At 45.3% G+C, this 27,182-nt stretch overlaps 1 long non-coding RNA gene across 1 annotated transcript; it reads right to left on the bottom strand.

Annotated features, from left to right (window-relative positions):
• Nucleotides 1–1,118: 1,118 nt before the first annotated feature.
• On the bottom strand, nucleotides 1,119–5,377 carry LOC138511001 (uncharacterized). The gene is made up of 3 exons (XR_011280527.1): nucleotides 5,296–5,377; nucleotides 1,840–1,983; nucleotides 1,119–1,235 (listed from the first exon to the last, which is right to left on the bottom strand). It is a non-coding gene; the product is annotated as an uncharacterized lncRNA (long non-coding RNA).
• Nucleotides 5,378–27,182: the final 21,805 nt, after the last annotated feature.

Below are 27,182 nucleotides of genomic sequence, written 5' to 3' on the forward strand. Positions count from 1 at the left end.
AATATTGACTAGTATGTTAGGATGCAGTGCAAGGCAACATTTCAAACACTGTCATGGTTGATATCCGGCTGGTGGTCACACAACTTTCTAAGTATGCATGGGCTAAGTCTATGGCAGTCTATGTTATGGGAAAGGTAAGGTAGAGTGGCAGGGGCTTTCTGGTGTAGAGTAATTGCTCTACAGCCCCACCATGCCACACTTACAGTTTTTGTTGGTGTGTGTTAGCTGCTGGCTTCCTTGGCTTCCCCTGCAGACACTTCTTGGAGCCACCTCTGTCGCTGCCGCCCTTTGCCTTGGGACCCTTAGCCGCAAGGGCTGCCGGGCAGAGGGCTGCCCTGGGGTGTCCTTGATGAGGGTGCAGAGAGCCAATCAGGGCGCTTGGGAGGCGGGGAAAAGTGAGTCCAGGAAGCAGGGAGGCCCGGCAAAGACCACGCTACGGCCTCGCACTCTGTGCTTTTAGAAGCACTGGGCATTATTTTTTTTGTGTGCATGGGGTGGTGCACTCATGGTGTAACAATGGTACGCTAATGATCCAATATTGTGCACATGATGTGACACTGTTCTAATGAAGAGATGACGTTGTGCTTATGATATAGTGAGGAACATGAGGAAACAAACCCTGCATGCTGCAATCCAAACCGACCCTGACAAGGCCCAGTTCTTGGAAGTGAAACACTTCATGTAGGGTGCCACGTGACTCTGTTAAAATAAAAATCCCAAACAAACATTTGGGGGTGCCTGCTCCCCCAAATGAAAACATGGGTGGGTGCCACCATTCAAAGCCTCGTAACTGCTGAGGTTGAAGTCCTCAGAGTGGGATCAAATACTAGCATTACCTCACAAATGCCCCCTACACCAGGGTCACCTGTGAAGGCTACACGTCCGTAACAATTCCCTAACACATGTCACTTGCTCAAGGACACACCCGAATGAAGGTGAATCAGGGAATGACATCCAAAAGCACAGTTCGTCCCACCCCCAATCACCCTAATGCATGCACCGGCCTACCTGGTGCATACCCCCCACCCACAGCAGGTCTCTGCTGCCACCTTCCACCCCACTCTCCATGGCACACTGCAGTCACCACACTGGTCTTTCGGGTACTCTCTTACCTGCTGTACTTGGACTCCTGGTCCAGGGAGTCTTCTCAAGGCCATGGAGGTGCTGCAAGTGGCTCCTGCCCAGGGTGTTCCACTCATCCGGCTTTGGACTTAGATAGGGGGAATCCTTGTTCACTGCGGGAAGAGAGACAAGACAAAGGTAAGTGGTTTAGAGGATTGGGTGAAGCCTCTAAAATACCCCCCCAGAACTGCCATGTAATTTCAATAAGCCCCTGCACACTGCCACATGCTTTGGTCACCCACCCTTGCAGGTTTATCTAACCCTCGCTCTGTTGCATGCCTCTGAACTCATGCATGCATGCCCCCCAGTCAAGATTGCATGTCAGGAGAGTGATTAGAGGGGTAGGTGTAGGGGCTACAAGTCAGAACACAGCTAACTCCTGCAGCCATCCGGATTCAGTCATGACTGAGAGAGTTAATTGCTTTTAACATTAAAGCTTCACCAGAATAGCCTCATTAGAATGTTTCAAGAAGTTAGATGCCCCTGCACAAGTAGGTTTGCCCCTCCTCCCACAGTCTCTGAGGTTAGCCCTGCTCCCAACATTTGAAGGGGTTACCTCCATCTCCCCTCCTGAAATGTTTTGCAGAACAAGTAGTACATGATTAAAAACTGCCTTGCAACATGTTTTGGATTTGATGTGGTCGCGGCAGGGGATAACTCACAGAAAGGTGCCATGATTCAAGTGCTTAAAAATCGGCAAATCATTAACAAACCTACCTCACATTGATGAAAGGATGTCAGTGGCAGGATCCCAGCAGCCTCTATACAGTTACTTGGATGGGTCGCTGGTGTGATGCAGTTGAACTCCTAGGCAGCAAAAGGGACCATCGGAGAGAATCAGAAATCATATAATTGGCAATGCTGAAAAAAGAAACAATACATTAGTCCCTTTCCCACCGCATTGTACTACTACACTAAGTGTTCTTCAAGCAATAACCCATTGTCATAACTGTTTTACAATCTTGAAAGACCACCTGGTTATAAACCACTCTCGTATGCTAGCCTAAAGGGTATTACAAACAAAAATGAAACAAACAAGCATTGGCAATGCCAACAGTTTTGGCTGTTGTGTAGGAATGGGAATGGCACTTGCAAGGCACTGCAGTAGTGGAATTAACTGACCATTGATGGTAGCAGGTGCAAAATGGTGCAAGTACCAGGGCATCTAATGGCAGTGCATGGCAAATGCATAATACTTATACACAAGCCAACATGTTGACTTTGACAATGCTTGTTTTTAACAGGACTTCAATGAAGGACAAGCTTAAGGGAGGTGGACCGGGGTAGAAGGGACAGGTGACACAGATGGTGGAAAGATGGTGACATGGAGAGGAGGCGCAAATGACACAGAGAGAAGGGATATGACACTGAGGAGAAGGGAAAGTGAAAAAGAGGTTGAACATGGGAAGGAAAGGGACAGGTAACATGGGCAGGATGAGAGGCTGTGGCATAAGGGACAAGGAACAGGGGACAAGAAGCTGAATATGTGGCAGGTGACAGGGGCAGAAGGGGCTGGTGACATGGGCAGAAGAGGCATGGGAAAACAGTGTGCTTGTGACATGGTGAGGAAGGGGCTGGCAAATAACATGGGGACATGGGCTTAGGCCATGGGTAGGGTGAAAGGCTGTTTATAACGGGTGTGATGGAGCAGATGGCATGGGGGAAGGAAGGTAGGTTATAAGAGGGAGAAGGGGAAGGTGACAGGGAGGAGAAGGGGCAGGTGACAGAGGACGAAGCAGCAGAGGTGTATGGGAGAAGGGAATGGGCACATATCAATAGGAGAGCTGACACAGGTGAGAGGAAGGATGCTGGCATGAGAGAGAAGAGACTGGGAAAGAAGAAGCTGGAGTCATGGGGAGAAGGGATAGGTATCATGGGTGGGGGAGAATCTGAGACACAGCGATAAAAAGAGGTGACAGGAAAATGGAGAAGAAGTGGCAGGTGACAGGGGAATAAGGAGCTGATGACATGGGTGTGAGTGAAGGCTGACACATGGGAGAAAAGGCAGATGATACAGAGGGAGACAAGAGGGAAGGGGCAGGTGACAGGAAGAAGGGGTACAGGGAAAAAGGGATACAGGGAATAGGGGGAGGGTGACCTGGAGAAGGAGGGTCTGGTGACAAGGGGGGATGGGTAGATGACATTGTGAGGAGCAGCGAGGGGCTGATGGAGCGGTATAAGGGCGGTGAGGGGTGGACGGAGAGGAGCGGCGCCGAATGTGGGCTGTGAGGGACTGATGGAGAGGTGTGGGGAAGCATGGGACTGAAGGTGAGGTGCTGGGGTAAATGGTGACAGTCAGGATCTGATGGAGAGGTGCTGGGGCAGCTTGGGACTGAAGGAGAGGTGCTGGGTAGGTGGGGGCAGTCAGGGGCTGATGGACAGGTGCTAGGACAAATTAGGGAAGTCAGGGGCTGATGGAGAGGTGTGGGCAACGAGGGACTGAAAAAGAGGTGCTGGGGAAATGGGGGCAGTCAGGGGCTGATGGGGGGCAGCTTGCGACTGTAGGGGAGGTGCTGGGGCAAATGGTGGCAGTCAGAGGCTGATGCAGAGGTGCTGGGGCAAATGAGGGAAGTCAGGGGCTGATGGAGTGGTGCGGGGCAGCCTTTGACCGTAGAGAGGAGCTACGACAGGTGGGTGCAGCGAGGACCTGATGGGAAGCAGCTGGGCGATAGATGTGGGGCCAGTGAGGGGCTGAGAAAATGTTGATGGAGAAGATTGGGGCACTGAGGGACAGTGAGAGACTGATGGTGTAATGCTGGGGCTGGTGGAGACAGCAAAGGCCTGATGGAAAGCTGTGCGGCAGGTGTGGGCAGTGAACGGCTAATAGAAAAGTGTTAGGGCATGGGGAGGGGGGTAAGAGGCTTATAGGGAGGTGCAGTAGACGGGCAGAGCATTGATTGGGGTATTAGAAACTCAGACATGTTTGGGCCTTATTCACAGAAGTGTTTTATAGTGGTGCAATCCCATTGACAAATGCTCTGTGAATCAGGCCCATATGTGTTCTTAGATCATGGTAGCAGGGGCACGGTGGTTCTAGAAAGCAGCCTGCATTGCAGTGAGATATTAAGTGATACCAAGTAGTGTGCAAGTGAAAATAAACGAAAAGAAATCATGCTTCGCCATTCGTTGCACAGATTTTCAGCATTCAGACAAACCAGCAGCATATCAATGCAGTCTTTATCTGTAGTGCGCCTTGTGTTGCTTTCTTTCCATGGGCCTGCTCACAGTGCACCACGTTTAGGTACGGGCCATTTTGACACACCGCTGTGTCCCCAAAGCCCCCTTCGGCGCGGCAACAGTGGAGCAACAAAAATCTTGCCCCAGCTCATTTGGCGCGACGGCTATTATGGCGCAGCGGTCCAATACTGAAATTAGCGGCTGCTCCCAAATAGCCCTTGCACCAAATTAGACCCGTTTTGAAGAAAACAAATCAAATCCTAAGTGTGACACAAACATCAGCAGCACTTTCCGCCTTAGATATCGCAATGTGTTGTTAACTGGCAGAATCACAGTTTGCTCGAAGGAGAAAAGGGAACACGTGCACAAGCAAGCTCATCCCCGGGCAGCTGAAACTAACAACTTCCAACGTAAAATGCACAGATCTTCTCTGGCACACGTGTACTGTGCACTTGAAACGGACATCCCTGAATTTAAATGTGGGGTGCTATAAAAAAAACAGGGTAGTGACACACACCGGGCAATGGATAAGAAACCCCCATAAACAGGGAGACACCCACACAACATAGAAGCGAGAACAGAGAGGACCTCGACATGTATTTCCGACATTTATTTTTTTAAACTGCAAAATACATGTCCCTTCCAAATACTACTAACCTCTCAAGTGCACTTGTATTGCACCCCTGCTCAGGAGGTTGTCAGGGTTTGCACTGGCAAAAACAGTCAAACATGGCGTGTGCCTAAATGTCCTGCTGCAGCCTGCACACGTTATTAGCAGAAGCGTTGAACGATGCAGTGGTCAGTTCCTGACTTTCAGACTGAAAAGCAAAGTTCACATGGATCACATGAAAAAGCTGCAAATGCTGCAGTCTGGGAAGTGAAATCGGCGAGAAAATAACTCAGATATCAATTCTCAGACAGCATTTGCAGAATCGATGAAAGCGTGAAATCACTTGCCGTTGATGACATTATAAATGAATAAGTAATCTCACTTACCTAAACATGTAAAATAACGAGATGGCAGTACACACGCAGCAAAAACAATAACGGCTCCAGTCTTAGTCTGTGCACGTGCAGGAAAGCAGGCCTGAAAGGGAGGGGCTGGGGTGCGGCTGTGAAAGGGCAAAACTATCTCTGGCCCGTTTCGGGGAAGCAAAAAAAAAAAAAAAAGAGGACTGCGAAGCCAACGAGGGTTTTCGTTGTTGTCATTAGTTTCACAGAACATGTACATTTTTTTCTGAGTGAGTCTGTGGTTTTGCAGTTGTGGAGCTGCAATAGCCCTGATCTGCAGGGACACATTTAAAATTGACACAAATGGTAGCGTCCACAGGGACCTGGAGGAGTGCTGGAACAATTGTACATCCCACTCCCAAATACAGAATATTAATCAAAGGGGCGTGTATTTGTATTTGAGGGTCACACATTGGTTTAGGAGTCGAGGAAACTGTAAAATACAACTCCCACTGAAGGGTGGTGCTTCTCTCTAATCACGGCAGAAGCAGCTCGAATGAGGCGCTCTTTGCACCTGCATTTCCCTCCCCCAATTACATATTATGTGAAATTGTGGAAGAGGGTGGGGTTATAAAGTATGCTGAACTGCTCTGCATTGGATAGGAGAGATGGGGAAAACAGAAATCTCCTCCCATTTGGAGATGAATCATTCGGCCGACGCTATCGGCCCAGCACTTAGATTAGCATGCCTGGGCCGATAGAAACGGCCCGTGGCACTTATAAGGTTAAGCGCATCAAGCCCGCAGGTGGCAAGGTAACAGCGGAACAGGTCCCGGAACAAGAGGAAGAGACAGGGACAGAGGAAGTCACTCCACCTGCAGATCCCGAGACATCGGAAGCCCCTGGTGACGCGGCACCACGATACCCGAGCAGGGCCGGACGACGACTTGCACAGAGGTTCCGAGACTTTATCATGGACCCTGCACCATAGGCGGGGAAATCTGTCGTTGTAAATCCGAAGAAGGAACCAGGTTGTTTTCTGCAGTTAATTGTTAATTGTTGTTGTTTTCTGCAGTTAATTGTCAATTGTTTGTTTCTGGGGAAAAGGAGGGATGTTGTGTACTGAGTACACGAGGTACACATGCGCAAGCCTCTACGGAGCTCGCGCATGCGCATTTGAACAATAAAGGCGGTGCCTGGCAGTTCGCGCCAGAGACCGGATCCATCACACGTCTCCGGCGTTTGTTCTGTGCATGCATGGGTGCGTGTGTACGGATGCTTGTGTAACGGCCGACGGCCGGCCCCCGGACACACAAAAGGCGGACGGGGGGGGGCAGTTAGTTTTGGAGAATAAAGTTGTGGATGAAAGACCTGTCTCGTGTCCTCCTTTGTGGTCTACCTTTCCCAGTACACTTGAGCGAAGCATTAACAGGCCACTGGGTGGGTAACACCCAGCAAAGAGTAAAACCCATTACAGGACACTACAACTCCTGTAGGAGACTGGTGCTTGATAGTGGGAAGCCCCAAATGGGGATTAATGCAAATCTGAAGCAGAGCTGGAGCAAGGACAGCGTAAGGAGCAAAAGAGAGAGGCCAGAGAATTCAAGAGGAGATTGAAGGGGGAAGCTGAAGTGAAAGAAACAAGAACGGCAAGGTATTGCAGAATTCACATTAACACAGAAGTGGCTAGCAGGGAAGAAATACCTGCAGTTGTGGCGTGAAGATCAAACGCATGGAGTCAGAATATCTCATCACCAGGTGTTTGAGGTCTGCAACGCCTAAAGTGCGCCGAGACATAAAACCAGTAGGCTGCATACCGCAGATTCATAGTGGTGTGTTGCCGCCAGTATCTCACACTGTTCAACCCGTAAAACGCCAGCGGCTCCCCAGGAACCAGGGACACCAGCGAGCATGAGTTGAGACAGGGTGTATCCTCTACTGATGTAGGGTGTCCCTTTGCTTCGCAAAGCTAGGCTCACCCTCATCAAACACCCACAGTGAAATTAAGAAATATAATTCGTGCAAAAACGTGTTTGTATTATGCTGCATTAATATGAAGTAGCATAAGAAGATGTATCTTTGCTCCAGATACATCTCCACTGTTTGTGTTTATTCCACCATTACCCACAACTCATAACATGACCTCATGGTAGTCTCCACATGTGCTATTAGTGACGTATTACATAGAGATTATAACATGTCCTTTTTACGGGTGTTCTCGAGCATCTTCTCCAGTTTGTTTCTAAGAAAATAAAACAATTAAACATTCATGCAGTAGAACTGCTGTTTCAAACTCATTTCCTCAAACATTTCATCAATGTGTCCATTTTGTACTATGTCGGGGTCATTATAATCATTGCAGCGTAACACACGATATTTGATTTGAAACATGACTTTATGGATACATGACAGAATGTACTAATCTAAAACGTCACGATTAAAAGTCAGACTATCATGCTAACATCAATGGGGGTTCATATTTTTTACTCCGTCTAAAAAGATGCAGAAACATTATATATTTTTTTAATCTATGTGGCCGTGTTCCAAAACATGCTTTCGCTAGTGAAGGTACTGGCAGGAAAACGTTACTGTAAATAAAGTGCATTTTCCAATGGTTCAGCGTTCAGCTCTAAATAAGGAAATTAAAGCACAAATTGTAGGGAGCCAACTGTAACATGTTATTAATCAAATGAATCCTTTCAAAATAATCTTTCCAACCTATTGTTAGACACTCATTAACATGAATATAATGAAATTATGTGATGTATATCCTTTGCAATTTGGAAAAAACATTGTCTTTGCACAAAGGAATAATCACTGTATTTCAATCTGAATGCCCAGACTTTTTGGAAATAAATAACATACTGAAATAACTATGCCAGCAGGATATTAAACTCAGAAGATTGTTAAAAAAATATATGAGTACAAGTTATTGTTGGCTAAGCAAGCACCCTTAAATGACGTTATTAGTGAGATAGACGTATGGGGGAATCAGGTGAGTGGTTAGCAATCCTAGATAAGATATGTCACCTAGTAAAAGGTAGGAAAAAAGAAAGATACAAAATGCTACTTCATCGTACATTTGGAAGGGTGCAATGTCAGAAATTCAACACCTGGCACATCATTCAATAGAGAAGTGCTTCTATGCAGCCAACAACAACTTGATTGCGCTGCAGAAAGGAATCTACAATCTAAGAGATGTGGTAGTTGATAGGGTGCACATTTTCCAAGAAGACTTGGAAACCTTGCAAGATGATCAACAAGTTTCTGTCAAACTTCTAAAAATGATCGACTTCTTTGGCACAAGTTCCATTCCAGTGTCACCAAGACCAGCTTTAAGGTGTGAAACATTTCAGTCTTGGGGTACTCTGCATCAAGTGGAGGATCGCTGGGTAAAAGCCGTCTATGATGTACACTACGCCCATGCTTGTATGACACATGGAGAATCTACTGTTTATAGGAATGTCTTGAAGGACTGTTTTGGAACTCTCCACGTAAGATGCCAGAAAATCTGAAAAGCCTGACCATGCACAATTTATTCAAACTGCACAGAGAATGGAAACTTTCAGCAGTAAAGCGTTGCTACCTAATAGTTCCTGCATTGAGCATGTGAGGGGTCCGAAATGTGAGTCTGACAACTTTGCAAAGGGTTTTCAAAATTGTCAGCGTAATTGTATATTTGTAGAGTACTTATACACAGGTGAAGTGCTTCAAAGCGCTTCAAGGTGGGACAAGAACAAGGGAATGCAGAGTCATTCTTAGGCCTTGAAATTTCCTAATGATTTTGTAAAATTGACTAGCAAAGTTGGCCTGACGGCCTTACTACAAGTGCAGGTGTAAGACAAAAATGAGGGAGAGAAGGGAGGGGAGAGGGAGAAGAACATTCAGTCCTCAAGCTACGGTACTCTGCAAATGACATTTCAACTAGTGCAAGTGCGTGACAGATGGTAAGGCAATAAGGGGGGGAGAGGAGAATGGCATACATAAACAAAAAACTACAGCGCTAAGCCTGGCAGACCATGCCCAGTGTATTCTAGGTAACATAAGTGCCAGACATGGATTGAAAGGGAGCGGGGGAACAAGTGTGCCCAGACCAAGGCCTTGGGTTAAGTCCCGAGAGGTTACCATTCACAAGGAATGAGTAAAGAAGTGCAGAAGTGGTGGGTGGAGTGCAAAGGCCTTGGGGTAAGTGTGAGGACTGGTGGGGGAGCCTGAGAAAGACATGTGTCGCTCTGGAGCTGCAGCAGGCGACCAGTCAGCAGACCAAGCTGTGTTAGGGAGAGAGGGAGGAGGGCAGAAGCAAGAATAGAGAGGTGGTTAGCAAGTGAGAGGGAGAGAGAAGGAGTAAGAGAAGAGGACGTTCTTGAGGAGTTTCCGAAACTTAAGGTGCTCAGGCTCAAGATGGAGAGAGGCAGGGAGGCTGTTCCAGAGGGAAGTACCTGCAGAGGAAAGAGATCTACCCCCAAATCTCTGTTTTGAAAATCGGCTCATCCGGATAGAGTTGGAGGAGGACGAGCAGAGGGCTCTAGAAGGAGAGTATTTAGGGAGAGAGAGATGTAGATAGTGCGGGCCCCGGCTCCAGAAAGCTTTGTGGACTATGCAGAGGGCCTTGAACTTGATCCTTGCAGCCACAAGGAGCCAGTGGAGGAATTTCAGTGCTGGAGAGATGCGGTCCCTGGGCTTGACGCCAAGGATTAGTCTTGCTGTTCTTTTGTGGATGAGTTGTAGAGATCGGAGAGTGGATGTAGGAAGATCGAGAAAGAGACTATTGCAATAGTCCAGTCTAGAAAGAACCAGGGCTCTGGAGATGGTACGCCTCTGGGGGAAGGTGAGAAAAGGTTGAATACCTCTGAAAAGGTGCAGCTGGCAGTGGGATTTTTTAGAGATGGCCGAGATGTGAGAGGCGAAGAAGAGAGTGTAATTGAAGATGACCTCTAGATTTATTGCCTCAGTAGTGGGTGAGGGCACAGTGGAAAGGCCAAGAATAGGGGTCCCAATAAGGGCAATCTCTGTCTTGCTGGCTTTGAGCCAGAGGTCGTTCGCAGCACAGCAGGACAGATTTGCAGACAGACAGTAAGCGATGAGCGAGGAGGAGGAGGCTGAGGGTAGCCTGAAAGAGAGCTGTGTGTCATCCGCATAACACTGAAAGTTGGAGGTGAAGGCAGAGATCATGCAGGCTGGATTGGCCATGTAGACATTGAAGAACCAGAGGGATAGGTTAGATCCCTGGGGAACACCACAAGTAGAGAGAGTGATAGCAGAGACAAAAGACCCCAGTTCCACCTGGGAAGGACAGTCAGAGAGAAAGGAGGCAAGCCCTGCCAGGGCCAAATCTATGATCACCAGGGTTTCATGGAGATGAAATATCGGGAGATGGTGGTTTACTGTGTCGAAAGCAGAGGAGAGGTTGAGAAAAATTAGGACAGAAGGAGAGTTAGAGTCTAGATTTGAGAACAGGTTTTCACAGGTGTCCAGAAGATTCTGTGTGGAGGATAAACTGAGACATAGCCAACTTCTCAAAGAGTTTTCCCAGGAAGGGAGTGATAGAGATTGGTCAGTAGTTTGCCAAAATGGAAGAAGAAGGTTTTTTGAGCAGAGGGTGCATAAGAGGGTGCACAAGGGAGTTAAATAAAAGAAGCCATTTATTTAACTTAGAAGGTTGGGTAAACGCCTCACAATGCCAACCATGATGAGGATTTACCTGTCTAAAATAAACAAAGGAAAACACTCTAACAAAAGATTTCTGTCCCTCACACATACATACATGAACTCAACAAGGTAATACATATACGGCAACTCAAAATCAACAAATATAAGAGTCAGTTTCACCATATGGCAACTTTCTTTTCTTGTAATCTGGGTAAATTCCCCTTTCCTGAGATCCATGAAGGATCAATTTAACAGTTCCGAAAAGAATAAGCAAATCCTGTCTTGTATTAAATTCCCAATGCATTCCTTTTCAACAAAAAAAGTCCCAATAGTTCAGGATCGTTCACCAAGGTTCCTTTCTCTTCGACCTGTAATATTATGGGTAACAGTCTTGTTTGCATAATCACAGATAACGGCCTGAATTTAGTAGAATAAATATAAATTGTCTTTGTCAAAAGGATTCTTCGACAACATACTTGTTCAGAAACTATTATACACTTCTGCAGTGCTCAATACACAACTTTCTTTAGCAGTGAAAGTTAGTCACAATGATTTGTGACCACCACTTCACACACTTCTGCAATGTCCACCTGGTCTTCTTGCATGACAGGCGTACTACTTCAATTACATCTGGTTTACTCCCATGCCAGGCATACTACTTCAAAGGTTCTCTGTTCGGAAATACTCCACTGCCCAAACAAGGTACATTTTTCACTTTCAATCTCTGATCTGGTATACTACCCTGCCAGGTCAGGAAATTATGAACAACAATAATTTCAACAGCTTCACAATGGGCATCATTACAGGTTCTGGCGGTAGCCGTTCCGGTAAAGCCAGCAGGTAGCCGCCAGAACCGTCATTAATTACCAGCGCCTGACTTCCCGGTGCCACCAGGCTATTCCAAGTCCGGTGGCCGGGAAGTCAGGCACCGGTCATTTTGTTCGTCCCCATTCCCATGGAGTCCATTAGGGCTCCATGGGAATGGGGACACTGGAGCACCAGTGCTCCCGTGCGAACTCTGCGAGTGGGTGCAATCCCTCCCAGTAGGTCTGACACTGGCAGGCCCGCCCGCAGAGTTGTACTGTGCTGGTCCGGTAACAATGGTGCCAGTCAAACTCGGCAAAGAATAGTGCCCAACGGAGTTGCCTAGAGGATTGAGCTTTTGCGGTTTTCAAATATTGCAGGTTTCGGTGATCTGTAATCACAGTAACGGTGTGTCGGGCCCCCAGAAGATAATGCCGCCAAGCCTTAAAGGCGGACTTGATAGCTAGAAGTTCCTTATCAGTAATAGTGTAATTGATTTCAGGAGGCGAGAATTTGCGGGACCAAAATGCCACGGGATGCAACTGATTGGTTACTGGGTCCTTTTGTGATAGAACTGCCCCCATGGCAAGGCTCGAAGCATCAGTTTCAACGATGTAGGGGAGTTCTGGGCGAGGATGTTTTAAGATCGGTGCAGAGATAAATCTAGTCTTCAAATTCTGGAAAGCTTGTTCCGCCTCGGTAGACCATTCAAAACGTTTGTTTTTCTTTAACAAGGCGGTGATGGGCTGGACTATTCGAGAGAATTCGGGGATAAACCTGCGGTAAAAGTTAGCGAAGCCTAACATGCTTTGAACACCTTTTACGGAGGATGGCGATGGCCATTTGAGAATTGCATTGACCTTCTTTGAATCCATACGCACTCCGCTAGGTGATAATATGAATCCCAAGAATTCAACTTCAGTCACGTTGAAAACACATTTTTCCAACTTAGCGAAAAGTTTGTGTTGACGCAATCTCTCGAGGACCATTTTCACGTGTTTCTGATGTTCAGTTTCCGATGAAGAATAAACGAGGATGTCGTCAATGTAAACAACAACACACACATCTATGAGCTCTCTGAGGACATCGTTCATAAAATATTGAAAGGCGGCCGGGGCATTGCAAAGTCCGAAGGGCATGACCTGATATTCAAATAGCCCATACTTGGTGCGGAAGGCCGTCTTCCATTCATCGCCCTCTTTTACTCGTATCAAGTGGTAGGCTCCTCTAAGATCCAGCTTTGTATATATGCATGCTTTTCTGACTTGGTCCAGGAGTTCAGGGATCAAAGGTAACAGATATCTATTATTAGCGGTGATCTGGTTCAGGGCGCAATAATCTATACAAGTTCTAAGGTCCCCTTCTTTTTTTGGAACGAAGAACAAAGCTGAGGAAGCAGGGGACTTGGAAGGACGAATAAACCCATTCGCTAGGTATTGATCCAGGTATTGTCGGAGGTGAAGATTCTCAGGCTCGGTGAGCGCATAAATTCTACTACAAGGAGGAGTAGATCCAGGTATCAGGTCTATCTGGCAGTCATAAGACCTATGAGGAGGTAGAGAGTTAGCCTGATCCTTCCGGAAAACATCTTGGAATTCTAGGTATTCAGGAGGTAACTGGGGAGCCTCCGAGGCAATTGCTGCCAGTGCAACACCAGGTCGAGGGTGACAAGTAGAGACACATTCTGGAAACTGAACCGTTCTTGCTCGCCAATCGATCTGAGGATTGTGCTTCTCTAACCAAGGAATTCCTAGAATAATCTGGAACTGAGGGGCCTTGATCACATCGAACACGATCTTCTCATGGTGTCCATCTTGACTTACTAGCATCACTTCTTGGGTAGTATGCGTTACTGGTCCGGAGGCTATCTCCGTACCATCCACTGTAGTAATGACGTCCTTTACAGCCTTTGGACAAAGAGTCAGATTCATCCTCAAAACCATTTCATGATCCACATAATTGCCGATGGCACCGCTGTCGACGTAAGCTTCAATCGCATGTAATCGATCCGGATGTTCAGGGCTAATGAGGACCATAGGTATCACGAAATGCGAGGTCACGGAACTGGTTTTAACGCTCGGCAAGAGGACCTCTATTCTTGTCGGGCGAGGTTGTTTCCCTGCTCAGAGTTTGTGACCCTGGTAACTGCAGCTCCTACTGCCTTCTTGGCTGGTTTCACCGGACAGTCTCGAAGAAAGTGCCCCGAGTTTCCGCAATAGAGGCATAATTGCTGCTGTTTTCTCCTTTCCCGCTCCTTTTGTGTTAGTGGTCCTTTCAGGCCCCCTATTTGCATGGGTTCCCCGGAGTCTACTCCTTTGGTAGGAGTTGGTGGTTTGGAAAATACTCGAGCATCAAACTTGGAACGATCGGCCTTCCTGTTCTGCAGTCTGTGGTCAATTTGAACGACTAAGTCAATATAGTCCGAACAGTCTTGCGGGGGATTCACTACTTGGGCTAACACATCTTTGAGCTCTCCACGTAGACCTCTATAAAACAGCGTAATCCTTTTGTTCTCAGGCCATCGAGTTTCCACTATCAGTCTGTTGAAAGACGCAATATAAGCCAAAAGGTCTTGATCACCCTGTCGCAATGAAAGGAGCTCATTGTCCAAGGCCTGCCCCTGTGAATGTCTTGCAAACAGTTTTTCCATACTGAGCTGAAAAGCTTGAAAATCATGGAGAACCGGATCATCTTGATTAACTAGAGGGATCGACCAGTCTGCCGCATTGCCACTAAGGTACGAAAGCACGAAAGCTACCTTAGCTTGATCAGTTGGAAAGGCTGCTGGCCGGCATAAGAAGTGCAACCGGCACTGATTAATAAATACTGCAAACCTCTTTGGGTCACCAGAAAATCGTTCGGGCGGAGCCAGAGGTACATTCCCAGGTAGGTTGAATTGCACTGGGTTCGTAGAGGATGTTGAAGGAAGATTTGCCCCTGATGCGGGTAACGGAGTTTGTCCGGCTTGTGACTGTAGCAATTGTCTAGCGAGATCGTCTGTTCGCTCCTTGGAAATAATCAGTTCCCTTCTTAGAGCATTCGTTTCCTGACGGGCTGCATGCACTTCTGCTCTTAGTTCCCCAAGTAACTGGGCTAGCTGGTCGGTATCCGAGGTTTCCATAGCGCCTGGGTGGGAGTTTTGCGGTAGGCTTTGTGTTCTGTAACGCTCACCTGATTCCTGCAGAGGCGCCGGTCTTGACTGGGTGAATGCCGTATCTTCAAAGGTGATGTGTAACACACGGTTGGCTCTTTGGGCTGGACCTCTGTGCACTGTATGTCTAACTCGAAGAGTAAGATGTCTGCAGATAGAAAATATGGGATTAATGAACTGGGGTTATTGGGTGCCTCTCTCCTCTTCCCTTTCTCTTCTCCTGTAGAACCCCAAAGGTTAACGCCCTCACCTTAGGTAAGTGAACGCCGAGCTCTCCATCTGCCTCGAGGCAGGGTGCCGTAACCAGTTTCTTCACTGGATAAGGGTGCAGGCCTCTTGACCTCAGAGGACTGCTGTCCGTCGTTAACTGCACGAAACGGTAAGTTCTGGGCACTTCAAATGTCTTAAAAGTCTTTTGTAATGATATCTCTTGTTTTGCAGGGTTCCGGCGATGGCGGATGGCGGGCTGATGAGAGTTGAGGATCGAACCCGCGTGAGGAATAGAAGCGCCTGGAAGCACGTAAGTAAGCGCTTGTAGCCTGCTTCACGATGCGCACTAACTGTCCCTTTTATCTTGCAGGTACAAGTTCGGAGCTTTAGAGAAGCTAAAGGGTGCTGGAATACCCACTGGATTCGGCGTGGGAAGGAGTAATGGCACGTGAGTAATAAAGTTGCCCAATGTCTTTAAACGCACCTTCTTTTGTCTTTCAGATGCGGGATGCAGCGCCGAAGGCCTCCGGAGCGTGCGAAGAGCTGGTAAGCTTTTGTCTTTCAGATGCCGGAATGCAGTGCGAAGACCTCCGGAGCATGCGAAGAGTAGGTAAGCCTTTGTCTTTCAGATGCCAGAATGCAGCGCGAGGCGTTGGTGACAGCCGATGGACCAGGTAAGAGATGCGCTGCCACTGAAGACCGGAGTGCTAACCTGTTCTTTCTTTGTCTTTACAGGTGCTGCTGAAGACTGGATTCCAGGATGGTAAGCCTTTGTTCCCTTAGGCCCAGGATCAGAAGCAGAAGACACGATGAGCGTTGTGCTGCAGAGAATGCAGAATAACACAAAGCAAGATTCATCCATCGGGTGTGGTTTAAATAGCCTCCTGTAGTGCTTAGGTGTCTCCTTCCACAGCCACGCCTAGGTAAGAAAAGAGTTCCTGCTTTCCAGAAGAGTTCCAGTGTTCTGAACCTATGGAGTGGCTCCTGCCCCACCCAACAGGAAAAGTAGTCCCAAACAGAAGAGGATCAGGGGTTCAACTGGCAGGTAAGTAAGCAGCATGGTCTGCTGCAGGTAAGTCCACCCAAGCATTATGAGCCCGGCGCTTTCAGCGCTGGGACTGGGCATCTTTATGAGCCTGGTGTGGCGCCAGGACAGGGTCCAAAAGGTCCCAATTGGGACTGGCTGGCACTCGGAACCGGGGTTATGGGTCTGCTTCCAAGGGAGTGGGGCAAGTCCTGATCTTTTGGAAGCAGAGATCATGACAGCCTGACCCCAGAGAGACTCATAAGGGACACAAGATTCCATTCATAGCAGCAGGAGGAGACTAGTATAGCAAGGGGAGATAGAAGGAGGAGGATAAAAGGAAGTCTTGAGGAGCTTCTGGAAGTTAAGGAGATATGGCTCAAGATGGAGAACACGTCTCCCTCTCTGCTTGGAGAAATGTCTAATCTGCAAAGCTAGAGGACAAAAGGAATCTAGCATGGAAGTATTTAGGAAGAGAGAGTTGAATGTAGCGAGGTCCAAGGCTCCAGAAAGTCTAGGACCGCACCTTTTGATTTATTCCGATCCCATAGCTGACAGCATATGTGAGGGGTCAGAAACGTGAGATGGACAATTTTATAAAGGGTTTTTGAAAAGATGTGATTTATTTAATTTAGAAGGTTGGATACACACCCCATTATCCCTACCCTGATGAGGATTTCCCTGCCTAAAATAAACTAAGGAAAACACTGTAACAAAAGGTTTCTGTCCCTCACACGTACACATACATGAACTCAGCAAGGTTATATATATATATACATGGACGCGGTAGCGTCCATGTAGTTATGGTTAAGTTGGTGTTTCCATAGGAAGAGCACTTTTTGGGTGGCTTATAACTTCGCTTCCTCTGGATGAATCCTCACCAAACTTTGAGAAAACAGTATATGGCCCACTCTGAAGTTTGGAGAGGTTTGGTCCAGGGGGGGCAAAGTTATAGGGGGGGTCCCAAAACCTTTGTTTTTTCCCATAGCCCATAGACATAATGGGAAAAAACTTTGCGCACGGCTACAGCCCGAACCGCTGGACGGATTTACACCAAATTTGTGGCAGGAGTGGCGGCTTGGTCCCGAAAGCGTGCTTTTGCAAATTTGGTGTAAATCCGTCCAGTAGTTTTTTTAAAAAAATGAAAAAAATGTAAGGCAAAAAAATTAGTGATATCTGTGTTCGCTTCGCGGACGGACTTCCCGGTTCGCTCCGCGGACTACACCCCGATTGGCCCATGGGCTTGCGTCATGTCCACGGACATGCGACATGTTCGCTGATTGGACGGGATGGGGCGTGGAGCGCGTCAGATTTTCTGTGGTGCCCGCCATCTTGTATTCGCCGTCGCACGCGGACTGCACTGTGAAACTTGGATTAAAAATTGTATTTAGTGGAGTGTGTTGGTGTGTAAGAGTGTTTGGGGAGGGTGGGGGAGTATGAGATAGGTTCAATGTTTTTTTTATGTGCTATATGCTTTTGTTGTGTTCGATTTGTCCGCAGAGAACACGGCTGTTCTGACATTTTGTAAATAAACTAAATGGTGGGGTGTTCAGAGGACGGAGTATGTGTCCTTTTTGTTCGCAAGGAAGGTAAAATTGAGCTTAAAACACTTGCGGTGTATTTAAATGTTCATACATACAAAAACTGGGGGTGTCCTGAGGACGCTGTCCGTATTGAAATCTGTCAAGTTGAATGTGTTCTAAGAACACTTGCGGTGTCCCGAAATGATTGCAATTACACAAAATGGGGGTGTTCTGAGAACGTTGTTTGTATTGTTCGTTGTCAGGTTGAAAGTGTTCTATGAACCCTCCTTTTGTCCGATAGCACAATTTCCTGTGGGCCTCACCCGACATTTTGTCCACTAAACAAACGATAAATCAGGCTGGTGTGCGCCGACATTATGTGATAATCCTATGACTGGCGCTATTGACCTGGCTGACTTGCTTTTGCGACACTAAATCATATCTCCCGCCCCTAAGCCTGACATTATGAAAGCATTCATATTCCCGGCCTCTCTCCATGACGTTACAGGGTGCGTCATCAAACGCGCCCAGTCGTCTCCAGTCCTACGCGACTTTACACAGAACCCGGAAGACAACACACATTATGTCACAACACAGTGCACCACAAATCGGAATATGAAACTGTGGTTTAAAAGTAAACAGCAGGATTGTACATTTGGTAAAGTACATTTATTTCACATGAAATGTTTACTGAATATTCAGCGATTTGCAATTGTCTCTGCTGTCGATCAGCAAAAGTTTATTTTGAGCCACGCGCTGTTCCTTTGCAGTAGATAGGCTGTTGGTTATTGATAAAAGCAGTAAATGGTCGCACTGATAATCGGAAGGTTGCTCATACAACGAGGCATTAGACCACCATAATGGTTGGTATGTTGCTTCTAGCCGCTAGTACTGCGTAAGGGCATATTGGTCCTTGGCGATTGTCCCGTAAAATGGTGAGGGTCATGAAGTTGCTTACATGGGGCTGCACCTGGCAGTTGAAAAATCCATCCGCTGGAGTCTGAAAATCGTGACATTGGCAAAATGGGGCAACATAACTGTTTTAAAAAACATAAATTAGTCTCACCAGCTGATCTTTATGAAAAATATTCATTTTATTTATTAAGGCGTGAACCTATTTGCTAGCGAAGATAGTGCAACGGAGTATGTTAATAATAAAATAATAATATTTTCGCATTTATATAGCGCTAAGAACCGTCAGGTACCTCAGCGCTGCTTATTATTACCCACGGTGTGTGGTGCTCATTTATCGACCACGGAAGGATGAAAGGCTGAGTTTGGCCGTGCCGGGATTTGAACCTGTGTTAGCAAGCTGTGCACAGATGTCAAAGAGAGCGCTCTACTCGCTGTGCCACTTGACCGGCTACAGTGAAGCGGCACAGCGAGTAGAGCACTTGACAGGCTACAGACCGGTTAAATTATTTCTATTAACCCACGCTGTGTCGTCTGCCTTTTTCAGAGCCCTCTAAACGCCAGGGGATCAATTCGGCGGTGATATTGCGCGGTAGAAAACAATATGCCACATTGAATGAACAAGTACAACTTGACCGGGCTTTAATGCCATGCTATTGTTATTATATTCCAGTATAAAATGATCTAAAGGGTTACTTACATTATAATTGCATTTTCCATTGTCCAAGTGTAGTGCAGTCCCAAAATATGACTCCGCGTGTGCCAACGATCTTTCTCAAAGTGATATAATATACAAAAGTGGTTTCGTTTCAGAAATTTCATCTTTATCGTGTCTTACGTTTTTGCTACACTTCTTCAAAAGAAGTCTTTCAGCACAATCTCTGTCTGTCAAGGTAAAAAAAAATAGAACCTTATACTGGGAGTCGTGGGCCTCTCCGGGCCGCGAGAAAAAAATTGAAGCAGCTGACCTTCACTGTGAACGAGCATAAATGCTTACTTTGCAACATTCTGTGTAAAGCCATCTGTGAGAACTTGCTGTTCACACTACATCTTTGTATATTGTTTGCGTGCTAATAAAAAAAGTTTGTTTAAGGGATGTTATGAAAAATATTCATTTTATTTATTAAGGCGTGAACCTATTTGCTAGCGAAGATAGTGCAACGGAGTATGTTAATAATAAAATAATAATATTTTTTCGCATTTATATAGCGCTAAGAACCGTCAGGTACCTCAGCGCTGCTTATTATTACCCACGGTGTGTGGTGCTCATTTATCGACCACGGAAGGATGATCCCATAGCTGACAGCATATGTGAGGGGTCAGAAACGTGAGATGGACAATTTTATAAAGGGTTTTTGAAAAGATGTGATTTATTTAATTTAGAAGGTTGGATACACACCCCATTATCCCTACCCTGATGAGGATTTCCCTGCCTAAAATAAACTAAGGAAAACACTGTAACAAAAGGTTTCTGTCCCTCACACTTACACATACATGAACTCAGCAAGGTTATATATATATATACATGGACGCGGTAGCGTCCATGTAGTTATGGTTAAGTTGGTGTTTCCATAGGAAGAGCACTTTTTGGGTGGCTTATAACTTCGCTTCTTCTGGATGAATCCTCACCAAACTTTGAGAAAACAGTATATGGCCCACTCTGAAGTTTGGAGAGGTTTGGTCCAGGGGGGGCAAAGTTATAGGGGGGGTCCCAAAACCTTTGTTTTTTCCCATAGCCCATAGACATAATGGGAAAAAACTTTGCGCACGGCTACAGCCCGAACCGCTGGACGGATTTACACCAAATTTGGGGCAGGAGTGGAGGCTTGGTCCCGAAAGCGTGCTTTTGCAAATTTGGTGTAAATCCGTCCAGTAGTTTTTTTAAAAAAATGAAAAAAATGTAAGGCAAAAAAATTAGTGATATCTGTGTTCGCTTCGCGGACGGACTTCCCGGTTCGCTCCGCGGACTACACCCCGATTGGCCCATGGGCTTGCGTCATGTCCACGGACATGCGACATGTTCGCTGATTGGACGGGATGGGGCGTGGAGCGCGTCAGATTTTCTGTGGTGCCCGCCATCTTGTGTTCGCCGTCGAACGCGGACTGCACTGTGAAACTTGGATTAAAAATTGTATTTAGTGGAGTGTGTTGGTGTGTAAGAGTGTTTGGGGAGGGTGGGGGAGTATGAGATAGGTTCAATGTTTTTTTTATGTGCTATATGCTTTTGTTGTGTTCGATTTGTCCGCAGAGAACACGGCTGTTCTGACATTTTGTAAATAAACTAAATGGTGGGGTGTTCAGAGGACGGAGTATGTGTCCTTTTTGTTTGCAAGGAAGGTAAAATTGAGCTTAAAACACTTGCGGTGTATTTAAATGTTCATACATACAAAAACTGGGGGTGTCCTGAGGACGCTCTCCGTATTGAAATCTGTCAAGTTGAATGTGTTCTAAGAACACTCGCGGTGTCCCGAAATGATTGCAATTACACAAAATGGGGGTGTTCTGAGAACGTTGTTTGTATTGTTCGTTGTCAGGTTGAAAGTGTTCTATGAACCCTCCTTTTGTCCGATAGCACAATTTCCTGTGGGCCTCACCCGACATTTTGTCCACTAAACAAACGATAAATCAGGCTGGTGTGCGCCGACATTATGTGATAATCCTATGACTGGCGCTATTGACCTGGCTGACTTGCTTTTGCGACACTAAATCATATCTCCCGCCCCTAAGCCTGACATTATGAAAGCATTCATATTCCCGGCCTCTCTCCATGACGTTACAGGGTGCGTCATCAAACGCGCCCAGTCGTCTCCAGTCCTACGCGACTTTACACAGAACCCGGAAGACAACACACATTATGTCACAACACAGTGCACCACAAATCGGAATATGAAACTGTGGTTTAAAAGTAAACAGCAGGATTGTACATTTGGTAAAGTACATTTATTTCACATGAAATGTTTACTGAATATTCAGCGATTTGCAATTGTCTCTGCTGTCGATCAGCAAAAGTTTATTTTGAGCCACGCGCTGTTCCTTTGCAGTAGATAGGCTGTTGGTTATTGATAAAAGCAGTAAATGGTCGCACTGATAATCGGAAGGTTGCTCATACAACGAGGCATTAGACCACCATAATGGTTGGTATGTTGCTTCTAGCCGCTAGTACTGCGTAAGGGCATATTGGTCCTTGGCGATTGTCCCGTAAAATGGTGAGGGTCATGAAGTTGCTTACATGGGGCTGCACCTGGCAGTTGAAAAATCCATCCGCTGGAGTCTGAAAATCGTGACATTGGCAAAATGGGGCAACATAACTGTTTTAAAAAACATAAATTAGTCTCACCAGCTGATCTTTATGAAAAATATTCATTTTATTTATTAAGGCGTGAACCTATTTGCTAGCGAAGATAGTGCAACGGAGTATGTTAATAATAAAATAATAATATTTTCGCATTTATATAGCGCTAAGAACCGTCAGGTACCTCAGCGCTGCTTATTATTACCCACGGTGTGTGGTGCTCATTTATCGACCACGGAAGGATGAAAGGCTGAGTTTGGCCGTGCCGGGATTTGAACCTGTGTTAGCAAGCTGTGCACAGATGTCAAAGAGAGCGCTCTACTCGCTGTGCCACTTGACCGGCTACAGTGAAGCGGCACAGCGAGTAGAGCACTTGACAGGCTACAGACCGGTTAAATTATTTCTATTAACCCACGCTGTGTCGTCTGCCTTTTTCAGAGCCCTCTAAACGCCAGGGGATCAATTCGGCGGTGATATTGCGCGGTAGAAAACAATATGCCACATTGAATGAACAAGTACAACTTGACCGGGCTTTAATGCCATGCTATTGTTATTATATTCCAGTATAAAATGATCTAAAGGGTTACTTACATTATAATTGCATTTTCCATTGTCCAAGTGTAGTGCAGTCCCAAAATATGACTCCGCGTGTGCCAACGATCTTTCTCAAAGTGATATAATATACAAAAGTGGTTTCGTTTCAGAAATTTCATCTTTATCGTGTCTTACGTTTTTGCTACACTTCTTCAAAAGAAGTCTTTCAGCACAATCTCTGTCTGTCAAGGTAAAAAAAAATAGAACCTTATACTGGGAGTCGTGGGCCTCTCCGGGCCGCGAGAAAAAAATTGAAGCAGCTGACCTTCACTGTGAACGAGCATAAATGCTTACTTTGCAACATTCTGTGTAAAGCCATCTGTGAGAACTTGCTGTTCACACTACATCTTTGTATATTGTTTGCGTGCTAATAAAAAAAGTTTGTTTAAGGGATGTTATGGTTCCAAGTAAAGCCGAAAAAACCCCTGAAATTCGCCATTTATGGTAAGCTAAGCAACCATAACTCGCGCCACCACCATGCACTGCTAAGACTAACACCCAGGACATCAAAGATGACATCGCAAATGTCATTGATGTCATCACTGATGACATCACATGTGCATTTACTTTTCATGAAATTTGTGTACTAGGGATTTTTATTATAATGTTGTGCAAAAAAGTGTCAAGGATCATTGCAATAAATATCATACTGTAATTAGTGCTTTGAGCGATGCATTGATATAAATAGCATTGTATTATGGGGTTCTATCTAGTATACTGAGCTACTAATGGAGAAACATAGCATTGTGTGCAGCGTACAAGATGAAAGTATAATATTTGTAATGTTAATATGTTGAATAATGAAATGATAATTGTCCTGAAATGTTCGAAAATAAACAAAATGGGGGTGTTCTGAGGACGTTCTTCGTATTGTGTGACTGCTTAGCTGTATGCAATGAGGGAATGGCACAGAGAGTAAAGTGGAAATGGTAGAAGGGGTGTCGAAGAGTTACACGGTCCGTGGACACCGCGGCGGTCCGTGGACAGGGCGTGCTACATCCGGGGTTTTCCAGCAAATCCAATATGGAAAGAAGACTGTACGGATTAGCCAATCAGATGTTGAGGTTGTGGATTTGTGTTGAAAGAGACTGTGTGTGGTGAAGATGGCAGAAGTAGAGAAAGTCAGGGTGTTGGTGCTTGGAGATATGTTTGTGCATGGTTTACAACAGTACGCTCGATGCAGGCATGTTGAAAAGAACTTTGATGTGAAAGGAGTGGAGGTGGTGTGGAGCACTGTGCCTGATTGCAATGTACAGGGAATTGTACAAGTTTGTGAGGATATGGCCACGATGAACAGTCCGCATGTAGTAGTTTTGCACTATGGTGCTTTCCATTTGGGCAACGTCAGTGCCCCTACTTTGTTGGCTGATTTGGAACGCTTGGTTCAAGCCGTAATGAAGATCCTTCCAAGTGCGAAAGTAATTTTTTCTGGATTACTACCTAGGGCAATATGGGACAATAGTTCAGTTTTTTGTCCTCAGCAAAACATTGCTAGGTGTGTCATCAACCGAGGCATGGGTGCCTTCATGCTTAGAGCTGGTATGTTCTTCTGTAATAATGAGAATATTGATGCCAGTAATACTGTTAATTTTAAAGAAGATGGCATCTCTTTATCTTTTACGGGAAATGCCTTTCTATTTCGGAATGTAAGGCTTGCTTTGGAGAAGGTTATGTGAAGATTTTAGGAGTATAGTAAGAAAAAAAAACAAGAACAAAAATACAAAATAACAGGTGTCTGTCAAGCATCTGTAAAAAAAACAAAAAAAAGTCTCTTTTTAGACCCAACTTCAAAGGGGAAATGGGGCACACTATTTAAATTTACATTCACCACGCTCAGATTCTCTATATATTTGCGGACATGGCGGTAGTACGCGGACATCAAAATCACTAGGTGGGGGTTCAGTATGTTCTATGTTACATCTATATGAATTCAGGGATATTATGGTTAAGTTGTGCTACTAAAAACCTATGAAATTCAGTGAAAAAACTTTGTTAAAGGGACGTTATGGTTAAGTTGCGCTACGAAAAACCTATGAAATTCAGTGAAAAAACTTTGTTAAAGGGACGTTATGGTTAAGTTGCGCTACTAAAAACCTATGAAATTCTGTGAAAAAACGTTGTTAAAGGGACGTTATGGTTAAGTTGCGCTACTAAAAACGTATGAAATTCAGTGAAAAAATCATTGTTAAAGGGACGTTATGGTTCAAAGTAAAACCGAAAAACCCCTGAAATTCAGCAGTTATGGTAAGATAAGCAACCATAACTCGCACCACCGTGCACTGCTAACACTAACACCCAGGACACCATGTCAGGCCTACTACTTCATTTACACCTTTGTGCAGTAGGTACCCCAGCAGGCCCATAGGACTGGGGATTTCCCAAACAGCACTTTAAGATGAGTAACAGTAGCCTTCAGATGGATGGGGATGCAGATTAATACTCTCGCATCCACTCAATAGTTTGGCAAAGGGAGTCTGTTTAATGACAAGTACAAAAAACAGGGAGTTCATGAATATCAGCAATTGCTCGATCTTCCTTCTCGCTTCAATTCCGATTAATTTCAGAAAAAACATAGTATTTATACCAAAGCTTGTCACTACTGACGTGTAACTCTTAAAACTGTAGCATGCAACTCTATTGATTCTAGGAAGGTTACTTTAATATAGGGACTATATCTGTAGGGGAGAGGGGATTGCATAAACAATGTTGGGTGGGGAAACTAAGCCATTCCTTCAAAATGGCTACTGTAAATGTCACTAAAAGTACGACGTATCATTGGTTCTACTAACTATAGGACCCTAGATTACATGGTCCATTATGATTGGGTTGGCATCAACCCCACTCATACTTTTCCACTTGCTTAGCAGCATACAGAATAGCCGGGCAGGTGCAGGGAGTTTGTCTGCATCCCCACCTTCCCTCCAATTATTGCTATAATCAATCATCACTTCAGTGGTCATGTGTCAATTATTTCTTTGTGGTTGGCCTTGTGTCTGCTTCTTGGTCTGGGAAAGTTAAATGCGTCCGTGCATGGCCAAGGTCCATGCGTAGGTGTAAAAGTTCCATCCTCTCAGCTTGCCTGGTCACGTGATTCCAACACCGTGAAGCTGTCTTATTCTTCATGCAAATTTGTGTATTTTATTTAATTCTGCGAGTCGTCTGCCATCTGTGGCTTATCTTAACCTTTCTGAACAAGATGCTCTGTTCTTCTTCTCATTAATTATATGCACTGTTGGGCTATTTCAGCCGATATGACTTTGGCTCCTTGGCATGGCTACCCTCGTACGAGTTTCTCTCTGTCTTTAATTCTCGAATTTGTTTGCTGCAAAACTCTACTCTTGAGACCTTTAGTAACATTTGGTTGATTCTGTTCTTGTGTACAGTGGAAGTATACCTATATAAAGTGCTCCTTGAGGTAGATATATGTATAGGTGGTGCTTGCTGCAATCTATATTACTATTAAGAATAAGCAAGCCTCATGATTCCTGTGCTTCTTGCGGTTACTTTGCATATGTACATGTTTAAACTAACTGAATATCTTCATCGTGCATGTGGCATAATTTCTGACATCTTGACATCACTTATTTCACTTTTGGCTCGGGATATCACCTATCCATGGTGTTTCGTCTCTTTTCATCATTCATAGGTCATCATATCTTCTATGTGTGAGTCAGACTGGGCTCTTATGACATCATCATTCGTCTTCCTTCATTATCTTTTTAGCTTCTTCGGGTATTACATTCTGACAATCGTCATTCTGTCTCATTTGTCGATATGGTTTTCTCAATGGCTACCTTACTGTCCAAGTTTTCTTAGGTGTCGGTACTTCAACAGGTGCTGTTCTTTTGGTAGGTACTGGACAGAGCCCAACTGCAGCTCTCTACTGGATTTTCTGTTCATCATACATCACATATTTTGGTGTGAATGTTCCTGATACTTCAAAATGGGCGGTTGGAGTGCGAATCATACTTGGTACCTCCTCTACACTCCCTCCTCTGGGTGATTCATTGACCACTTTTACTTTTTCCTTTGTATCCATATTTACTTCATCCTCTGGATCCACTTTTACTTCATACACTGGGTAAACACATAGAGGTCTGAAGAAATATCTCTTTGGGGTTCATATCTTTATTACTCCCTTCAAGCTTCCTGCTGTTCTTACGTGCTCATCTTTGTTCCAAGTCAATAGTTGGCATTGTCCACTTGGACTACAATAGATCCATCTTCCCTCATATTTTCTATGTTTCCGTGGATATCGAAACTTTGTTCCTTCTGGTGCATAAATGCTGGTTTTCACAAAGTCTCTTATTTCTTCATCAGTTAGGTCTTTAGGCTTCCATCCTGACTCAACATCAATCATGATCTTCATCCCTGGGGCCTTTTTTGCAGTTTCTGGCACTGAGATATTATCTTGATGACACAGAATCTGAGCAATATCATCACCAACAGGGCTCCTAGGAATTTGAATGCATCTACCATCCATTGCAGAATCCATGAAAATAGGGATCCAAACCAGCTGCCATTGACAACTTCGTCAGATTCATCAATCATCTGATTCTGTAGTTTCGTCAGCATACCTATGGCTTCTGTTAAGGTTCCATTTTCGTCATCGTGAGATGGTATAAATGTGCAACATGATTCTCAGATTTTTGTACAAACACCTCCATCCACAGCTTTGATCATGTCAAGGACATATCTGTTCTGGAGAGTCATTAGTCGAATCTCCCTTAAGTCTTCCTTGATTGCATTGAATCCTTTTAAGGTTGTGTTGAT

The sequence above is a fragment of the Ambystoma mexicanum genome, chromosome 6p (genome assembly GCF_040938575.1).
Source record: "Ambystoma mexicanum isolate Mex_15411 chromosome 6p, UKY_AmexF1_1, whole genome shotgun sequence".
Classification (NCBI taxonomy): Eukaryota; Metazoa; Chordata; class Amphibia; order Caudata; family Ambystomatidae; genus Ambystoma; species Ambystoma mexicanum.